The sequence below is a fragment of the Nuphar pumila genome, chromosome 1 (genome assembly GCF_984573655.1).
Source record: "Nuphar pumila chromosome 1, dmNupPumi1.hap1.1, whole genome shotgun sequence".
Classification (NCBI taxonomy): domain Eukaryota; kingdom Viridiplantae; phylum Streptophyta; class Magnoliopsida; order Nymphaeales; family Nymphaeaceae; genus Nuphar; species Nuphar pumila.
The window spans coordinates 47,083,208-47,092,025 of NC_143249.1; the positions used below are offsets into that span (position 1 = coordinate 47,083,208).

The 8,818-nt window shown below is 36.5% G+C and overlaps 1 protein-coding gene across 1 annotated transcript in view; it reads left to right on the plus strand.

Moving 5' to 3' along the window:
- The window catches only part of LOC149848874 (geraniol 8-hydroxylase-like), a 181,487-nt gene that overhangs the window by 150,848 nt on the left and 21,821 nt on the right, over window positions 1–8,818 (plus strand). The gene's annotated exons all lie outside the window — the stretch shown is intronic.

Sequence of the window (8,818 nt, forward strand, 5' to 3'; positions counted from 1 at the left end):
ATGTTTTTAAGTGGGTGAGGCCAATTGACTATGTGACAAAATCTTGGCTGTCTTGAGGGACCACCTTATCTTTAAAGCATCTTGTTGCTCTTCTAATCTTCCATCATCCCACGGTAACAAAAGTTTAAACGGCAAAATAAAGACGAGAGAATTTGATGACCTTCTTTTATCTTTTCACATTTTTGTTGAAAAAGTGCAAGACTGATAAATGACCAAATAGAAGGTGTTAAGGCTTGGCTTGTTCTTGCGGTGAGTCGAGCTCGAGTTAAATGAGTTGAGCTCATGGCAAGCTTAAGTTAAATAAGCTAAGCTTGAAGGGGACATGTTAATTAAAGAAAAATATTTCTTCTAAATAGTAAAAGTTGAACTCTAAACCAAATGAATCAAGCTCAAATATTTGCGAAAGAAATACTTTGTTTCAAAGTAGTAAGCAATAGGTTTTGAACTCTGAACTTATTGATTGCAAGCCAAAATCTCCAAACATGTACCACTATATTATAAAAATATATGTAAAACATCTGTTATTAGTTAAGAAGCTCATATGAGAGGAGCTGAATGCCTGTCGATTGTATTGAGCTTCTTGACATATTTCACAAGCTCATATGAGATACTTTCTTACGAAATATATTACTTCTAGGATTATTTCCAGCATGACATTTGTCTCCTCCTGACATAGCATTTTGTAAATTTTAAAAAACTGAAGACTTTCCCTTTAATGTAAAAATAGTAATCTCTCTCTCTCTCTCTCTCTCTCTCTCTCTCTCTCTCTCTCTCTCGTTAAGAGGAATCCTACGCTTCATTTACACATATATCACATTAATCAATTACAAGAATATGAATAGTTTTGAAACTGTCTCTTACACATATATTACATTAATCCCGTCGGGGAGCGCCCAGGTCACTGGACAAAGAAGAATGATCAGCTTACAAAGACTAGGATTATTTCTAGCAATACAACTGTCTCTTCCTCACATAGCATTTTGTAAATTTTAAAAAACTGAAGACTTTCCCTTTAATGTAAAAATAGTAATCTCTCTTTCTCTCTCTCTGTATATATATATATACAGTTAAGAATTGATTAATTTATTTGTTTCTCTTGATATTTTCCCCAAATATGTGAAGTAAAAATTTTCAACTTTACATGACATATTGGCTGTTGTTTTCTTGCCATTTAAGACTTCTGACACTACACTATGACTTGGGACATGACTCCATATTCTACTCTGGTTCTCCAAAGATAAGAAAAAACTTTATTTACCATGCAAAGAAGAAAGATGGTCACGCTTCACAAGACAGGTTTTACTGTACGTAGAAAAAAGTGGTTTTACATACTTGTGTTGCCATTTTTTTTTATTACATCAGAAAAACATGATCTACTAAACTCAATATGTAGATCACTTCTAGAGCGTCACAAGTTTTTTCACTAGGGTTTTCTCCTTAAAGAAAATTTTGATGTTTTCCACTTTTAGGACATGCTTGTAAATTTGAAAAGGAATCTCCAGAAATGAATTATCTTGAGAGTCCCAATGGCATGATTTGGAATCCCATGTGATTACTTTTCTCATCTTTGCAAGAGCGGGGGAAAACAAATTCTTGGGCAGGGATGGAGGAGTGGTGCCAAAGGAGAATTTCCTGTAAGCTCCTCCTAAACTTCAAAAAAAAAAAAGTTTGGGGGGGAATTGCTGGAACAACCCATAACCACAGTTTGATAGATGCCTCAGAGTGGACATGGCCGGAGTATGTAGAACTTCCAGTGAGCTTGAACTTCACTTGATTAAAAATGAAAAATAGAAATAGCATTTATGCTTGCCGGTGAGTCCTCTCCAGCCGACGTTTGGTTGCAGGTGATTCCAGCAAGCCCCAACTCCTCTTTATAGATGATGAGAACGTGAACATTGGGTGTTCCGACATTCACACTTTTTCAAACAGCCGCGAATTACCATGATTCATGGGTATGATTTTGAACCATATGATTTGAAATAACAAAGTGGGTCTAGCTTTAAGCCTAAATGAGCAGTATTGAGTAGAACTGTTGGTTAACATATGATACAATGAACTCGTGACTAATTCCAAAGCAGGGTTATGTTAATTGATTCAATCCAGTCCCACTTGAAGCTATTTCCCCAACTTTGGAATTGATTACAAAAAAATAAAGCAATTTAACTTGAAACATGTGTTATGGTTTACACATTTGGAGTTTGTACCAATTGTCTCAAATGTGGTTAAATTTTACCTCCAAATCCCAGCTGTTTTTATATCAGACCCCTCCCTTGGTCTTTATTTGTCTTGCTTAACTCTAAAATAAATAAGAAAAATATTGCTTCCACCAACATTCTAAATCTATAAATAACTTCATCCACCCTCTTCTTTTGGCACAATTCTATGTTGTAACAACTAATTTGGATTCAGTTTTTAGTTCAGCTTTTTATTTAGATTTAGGTCTTTATTATGTATCTTAAATCCAATTTAGAATTAGGCTTTTCTTATGTTTCCTGTAACCCTTATCATAAGGGTTTTGCAAGTTGGTGGACAAATGAATTTCAAGTATTTTTCTTTCATTTTAATTAATTGTTTAATTTTTATTAAATCTGAGTTGTCATAGTTTAATTACATAAGAGTAGGATTATTTCTTGCATGACATCTGTCTCTTCCTGACATAGCATTTTGTAAATTTTAAAAAACTGAAGACTTTCCCTTTAATGTAAAAATAGTAATCTCTCTCTCTCTCTCTCTCTCTCTCTCTCTCTCTCTCTCTCTCTCTCTCTCTCTCTCTCTCTCTCGTTAAGAGGAATCCTACGTTTCATTTACACATATATCACATTAATCAATGACAATTACAAGAATATGAATAGTTTTGAAACTATCTCTTACACATATATTACATTAATCCCGTCGGGGGAGCGCCCAGGTCACTGGACAAAGAAGAATCAGCTTACAAGGACTAGGATTATTTCTAGCATGACATCTGTCTCTTCCTGACATAGCATTTTGTAAATTTTAAAAAACTGAAGACTTTCCCTTTAATGTAAAAATAGTAATCTCTCTCTCTCTCTCTCTCTATATATATATATATATATATATATAGTTAAGAATTGATTAATTTATTTGTTTCGCTTGATATTTTTCCCAAATATGTGAAGAAAGTAAAAATTTTCAACTTTACATGACATATTGGTTGTTGTTTTCTTGCCATTTAAGACTTCTGACACTACACGATGACTTGGGACATGACTCCTTATATAACACTCCAATCTGAGACCTCAGGAGTCCGAGTTCGGTTGGTATTACTTTCCAGAGGGAAGAGTTTAAAGTTTACATAAAGAAAATGTGTCTAAAAAAAACATTTTATTTTATTACCATCATCACATTTTTTCCTTATAAGGTTCATCATTCATGACAATAGAAAGCAAATATATTTTTATTCAATGACAAAAAAATGAAATATACCAAATGCTCTATTGAAGAAGACGAAGTTGCTCACATCTTGATTGGTCTAATGCCTGAAACCTGCAGTTATAATTAAACATGGGGGTGAGTCTACAACCCAGCAAGAAATAATTATAAGCAATTAAACAATTAACTTACAACTGTAGTGGGCTCTAAGTCCCTAGTCTTAGTTTAGTTTTTGGCACACCACACAAGTTGGTATATTTTAATTTCTTCTATTAACTTTCTCAAACACTATCTCACACAACTATCACTAAGTAAGTTATACAGGTTATAATCGTCTATAGGCGTAGCAACCCCGTAGAACACTCAAATTCTACATGTTGGTCAGACAATGAACCATACACTCCTAGTGGTCCCTAGACTACTAGGCACTGCAGTAAACCACCACGGGAACCCCACCGGTAGCTAGCTGGAAGGTCAAGCTCTCAATCTCGGTATGATTCATGCTACATCCTAACCATGATGGTTATCAACCATCCCTGGTCCTCCAGAGTTTCAACCCGGTGTGAAACCATAAGTCATAACTAAATTGAACCCATTGAATCATATTCTCAAACTCATCATACACTCATTCTCTCATGAGTGATGTTGTGAACTCTTTACAATGAATCTCATTCTTAAATCTCATGATGACTTTAGGCCTCACACATCTCTCACTAATCATGCAAAGATGTAGGGTCTTTACATCGTTAAATCACTAGTGGCCTACTCTCCGTGGTGGCTGCACTCTGGCCGTGAACCATATAGCCCTTGCCACAGGTCCCCACTTTTAAAATTTAAGGGGTTATGCATGCTGATCTCAACACATCTATTCATATAACATGAACTATATGAGACTCCAATCTGACATACTCTCATCATAATGCATGATATTAATGAACATTAAGACATACAATCACAAATAAGATCTCTTTCAGTCATGCAGTATATGCCACAACTAACATGGATATCACAACCACATGTATCAAATCAACTCATAATGTCAAGAATGGTAATTTTTATGCATGTCATGGTATCACTCGAAAGCTATCATGCTACTCATATTAATACACAAAATCACAATAACATGCAACGTAAAATATTTATTCACTTCTAAAATTACTTATAATATCCCTAATCTTGAAGGCGAATCATGTGCTTTCCCTCAAATAGAGCCTCACGAAGCTCTAATAGTATGACTTGGTTACACAATATTCTTATATTAATGCACAAAACTTCATACATTATTACTAAATTATCAAAATACTTTTTTTTCGAATTGATTTATGAACCCTTAATTTCTGTATTATTAATTTGAATAAATCTCATGGACTAGTAGATTCCTTTCTATGATACGAGTCCAACACACCAAACCTCACTCGATTCTGAGTTCAGGGTGCAAAGATATGCCCATTTTATCAAAATGGATCTCGAGTATCTCAAAGGATATTTAGGTCATTTTGAACTTAGACCGTTCTAGAATTTTTTGATCTAGATCCATCTATGATCTGGATCTAGGATTGATTATTTGGGTCCAAATCCACTACTCATCTAGATCCAAGACTGCCAGCCTGGATCCAGACCTGTCTGACTAGATCCGGACCTACCTGACTGGGTCCAGAACAGTCTGACTAGATCCAGAACAGTCTGACCAGAACCAGGACAGTCTTACTGGATCTAGGACAGTCTGACTGAATCCAAGACAGTCTGACTAGATTCAGGATAGTCTGACTGGATCCAGCCCTGTCTGACTAGGTTTAGACCTGAGACTGATCCAATCGAATCGAGAAGAAATTTGGTTCAGATCAGGTGGATCTGAACCAAGAACCCTGATCCAGTCAGACCGAACCGATTCAGTTAGACCCGGTTTGGTTCAACTAGTTTGACTTAGATCCGGTTTGGTCTGAACCGACCTTTATAAATCGGTCCGACCAGAACAGGTTTCTATTTTATTATATATTTTTTTTCTTTCTTTTTTTTTGAACCTTTCTCGGTTTGGGCGTGACCTAGACCGACCCGGTTCGGTCTAGGTCACACCCATACCGATCCTGATCGCTTAAAATGGGTCGAAATAATATTTAAAGGACCATGTCTTATGTTAGAAGCATGTTCAAAAGGTAAATTATGAATTTTCCCTTTCAAACATGCCTTACACACATTATTAGAGAATTTTTCACATGGCAAATCAAACTTAATCAATTTACTGAACCACATGCAAAGCTAAATGACAAACTCTTGTGCCAATGATCAATAGATGCACACTCACCAATGTGGGCTTCTTTATTAGAGTTCATGCTGAAATTTAGAAGAACTAGTATGCTCAATTTTCAAACATAAACTATCGCCAATCTTCACTGAATCAAGTCGGTCCCTGATATACCGTGAATGAAAAGATTGTTGATATCATTGGTGACATGATGGGCTGTATCGGGGTACCATCCTTCATTCCTATAAGTAGATGTAATTGTTTGGGGGCACTGCATGAATAGTAGTAAGAGGAGATGGAGCTAATTGACCTTGATACATATTCAAAATTTGATAGCATTCACGAGTATTGTGACCCAATTTATTGGGGGTATTGGTACACAACTCTAGGTCTATCACCTTGATTGTTATTAAATCTACCATTAAACCTACCATAGCTTTTATTATACAAACGATCGCCTCTACCATGACCAGATGGTCTGGCAGAGAAATTTATGGTAGGAACAGAGGAATCAAAAGTGAAGTCATTAGAGTCCTTGATGTAGTTCATCTACAGTATTGGACTCTTTTTGGGTTTCTATGGATGTTTTGAAAGCTATGTATTCGCTCATAAAGCCTCTCAAGATTTGAAGATTCATATCTTTATCATCAACAAATTTGAAAGCCACTGCTAGTTGGTGAGCAATAGCTCTGGCTTGATGAAAATAGTCACCTACAATTTGATTTCCTTTCTTTAGGTCCTATAATTGTAATTTAAGTTGCATGATACGAGATCTGGTTTGGGTAGCATAGGACACCTTCAAAACATACTAAATGACATGAGCAGGTTAAAGGCTAATGATTTGGGTGTGAATGGGTTCAGTTAATGATGAAATGATTAAACTTTAGGATAAGTTGATCATATTTTAACCATTCAATGTAAGCTGGATTTAGGTTCATTGAGTTTTTCAAAAGCTTTGGAGATGCAAGCTTGCTACCATCAAAGACCTAAAACAATGATAAATTGAGATACCCAGAGAAGATAGTTCTCTGAAGTAAGTTTAATGGGTAAGTAATGATGCACATTATCAGGCATCGAAGAAGAGATCTCGTTGAAAATCATACCAATTGTGGATGTAGAAGATCCTGTGATTGAGCTTGAGCTATGGTCCATCACGAATGACTAAACTAGCTTTTGAAGCAGTGTGTGGCTTTGATACCATAAAAGAACACAAAACACACTCAAGAACATAAGTTCGACAATGACAATGCCTACGTCTATAAAGAATAATGATTCTCTCTCACTCAATCACCTCACAGCCATACATATTATATTATTTTATAATGTTAGAGCTCCTCAATAAGAGGAGACTCTTGAGATACACATTTTCTCATATTGGCACTTTGAGAGTCCTTGTTACAATTAACATTCAACTTGAGATTGGGATCTTGATCCATGCATGCCATCCTTGGATTCTTGGAGTTTTTATTGATCATTCATGAACACCTTGAGATAGACTAGAATCCGACATTTATGTATATTTAGAATCAGATTTTGGTTTGGTTCTGATTAGGGGTGGCAATCGGGTCGGGTTGGCGGGTCAGCATACCTCAACTCGAACCTGACCCGTTTATTAAACGAGTAACCTGACACAACCCACCAACCCATTTATAAACGGGTTGGGTCGGGTAAACGGGTTGGCGGGTTGACCCGTCCGCCTAACCCGTTTATTAAACTGATCAGCCGGGTTGGGGGGTTGGCATACCCCTAACACGAACCTGACCCGTTTAATAAACGGGTTAGGAGGGTCGATCCATTTATTAAACGGGTTAGTTTAAGCCCAACCCGAACCTGCCTAAGAGGTGGGTTAGCCGGTCGTGTCAGGTTTTGCCACCTCTAGTTCTGACTTAAATTCGGATGTAGAACTTGGTACTAATCTGATCCAGTTATTATTGGACCCGACTTAATCTGACTAAATGGATTTAGGTTTATTTCCAATGTCGGACAGCATCCAACTTGTTGACATCACTAGATGCTTCACAACCCTTACTCAATGGCAGCACTCATGTCGTGGAACACCGAACCAGTATGCCTACCCATAGGCCTCACTGTGAACATGTTAAGGACATGTTTATTTCATGGGAAAACACCACTTTCCCTTAGAAAAATGAAGCATCCCACATGAAACATGTCGGTCCACCTGGCAACACAATGGGCAACACATCTTTCTGCGGGCATGAAATGACTTTCCCAAGGGAGAGGGTGGAAAAGGGCATGCCCTTTCTCATGAAAAGGCACTACCTATGTGCCAGCTAAAACAAACAAGCACCATGGAAAATGATTACCCATGCATCCCGAGACAACAAACAATTAAGAATACATGACAACTAGACCATATTCTACATAAATCTTGTGGTTATCAATGTTAAAATTTTCAACAATTGGTTGTCTAAAATATGATATTCATTTTTTGAAAGAAGGGGAAAAACTAAAATATGTGTAAGAGGTCTTATTTAGAAAGAGGGAGAAACCAAGTATGGCTTAGGTTGCCAAACTTATTAAATTATAGAGAAGAGTGTATGATAGGTTTCAAATGAATAAAAGTAACTCAGAATGATTAATTACCTTATATCAATATTCAAGCACATCACAGAAGTAATGAAGCCCCCATAAACAACATACAAATACATTTTAAAATCTCTCAGACAGGCAAGAGCAAAGCAAAGTAACAATATCAAAAAGTCAAGGTTGACTCGATAATAACAAAAAAGGCTTAAGCAATCAATCAATAACTAAAAGCCAAGGCTATACTAATAAGATATCAGCAGTTGCAGTTATTATATTTTTCACATGTTCACTTTTTTTTAAATGTTTGCGTACTTGCCATAATGATCCTGAGAGTGATTTCTTTTAGCTCATGAACAGTTTCTTGATCCTGGGTGCTGGTAATATCTTAAAGTTGTGTGGCTTGGAGATCCAAATCAGGTCGGTTTCAAGAAAAAGTAAAGGTCCTCATTCCTAGCTAGTCGTATATTGTGTAGTATATGGGGCTGGTAAACAAACCAAGCAACTGGCCACTTAGGTCAGATTGGCTTTTGTGAAGCTTGTTCAAACTCGTCAAATGAGCTGCAAGTAAGTAAAGCTACAAGCAACTCATATAGTTTAAGCTGGTGGAATACCAAAGTATGGGTGCTTGTCTTGGCT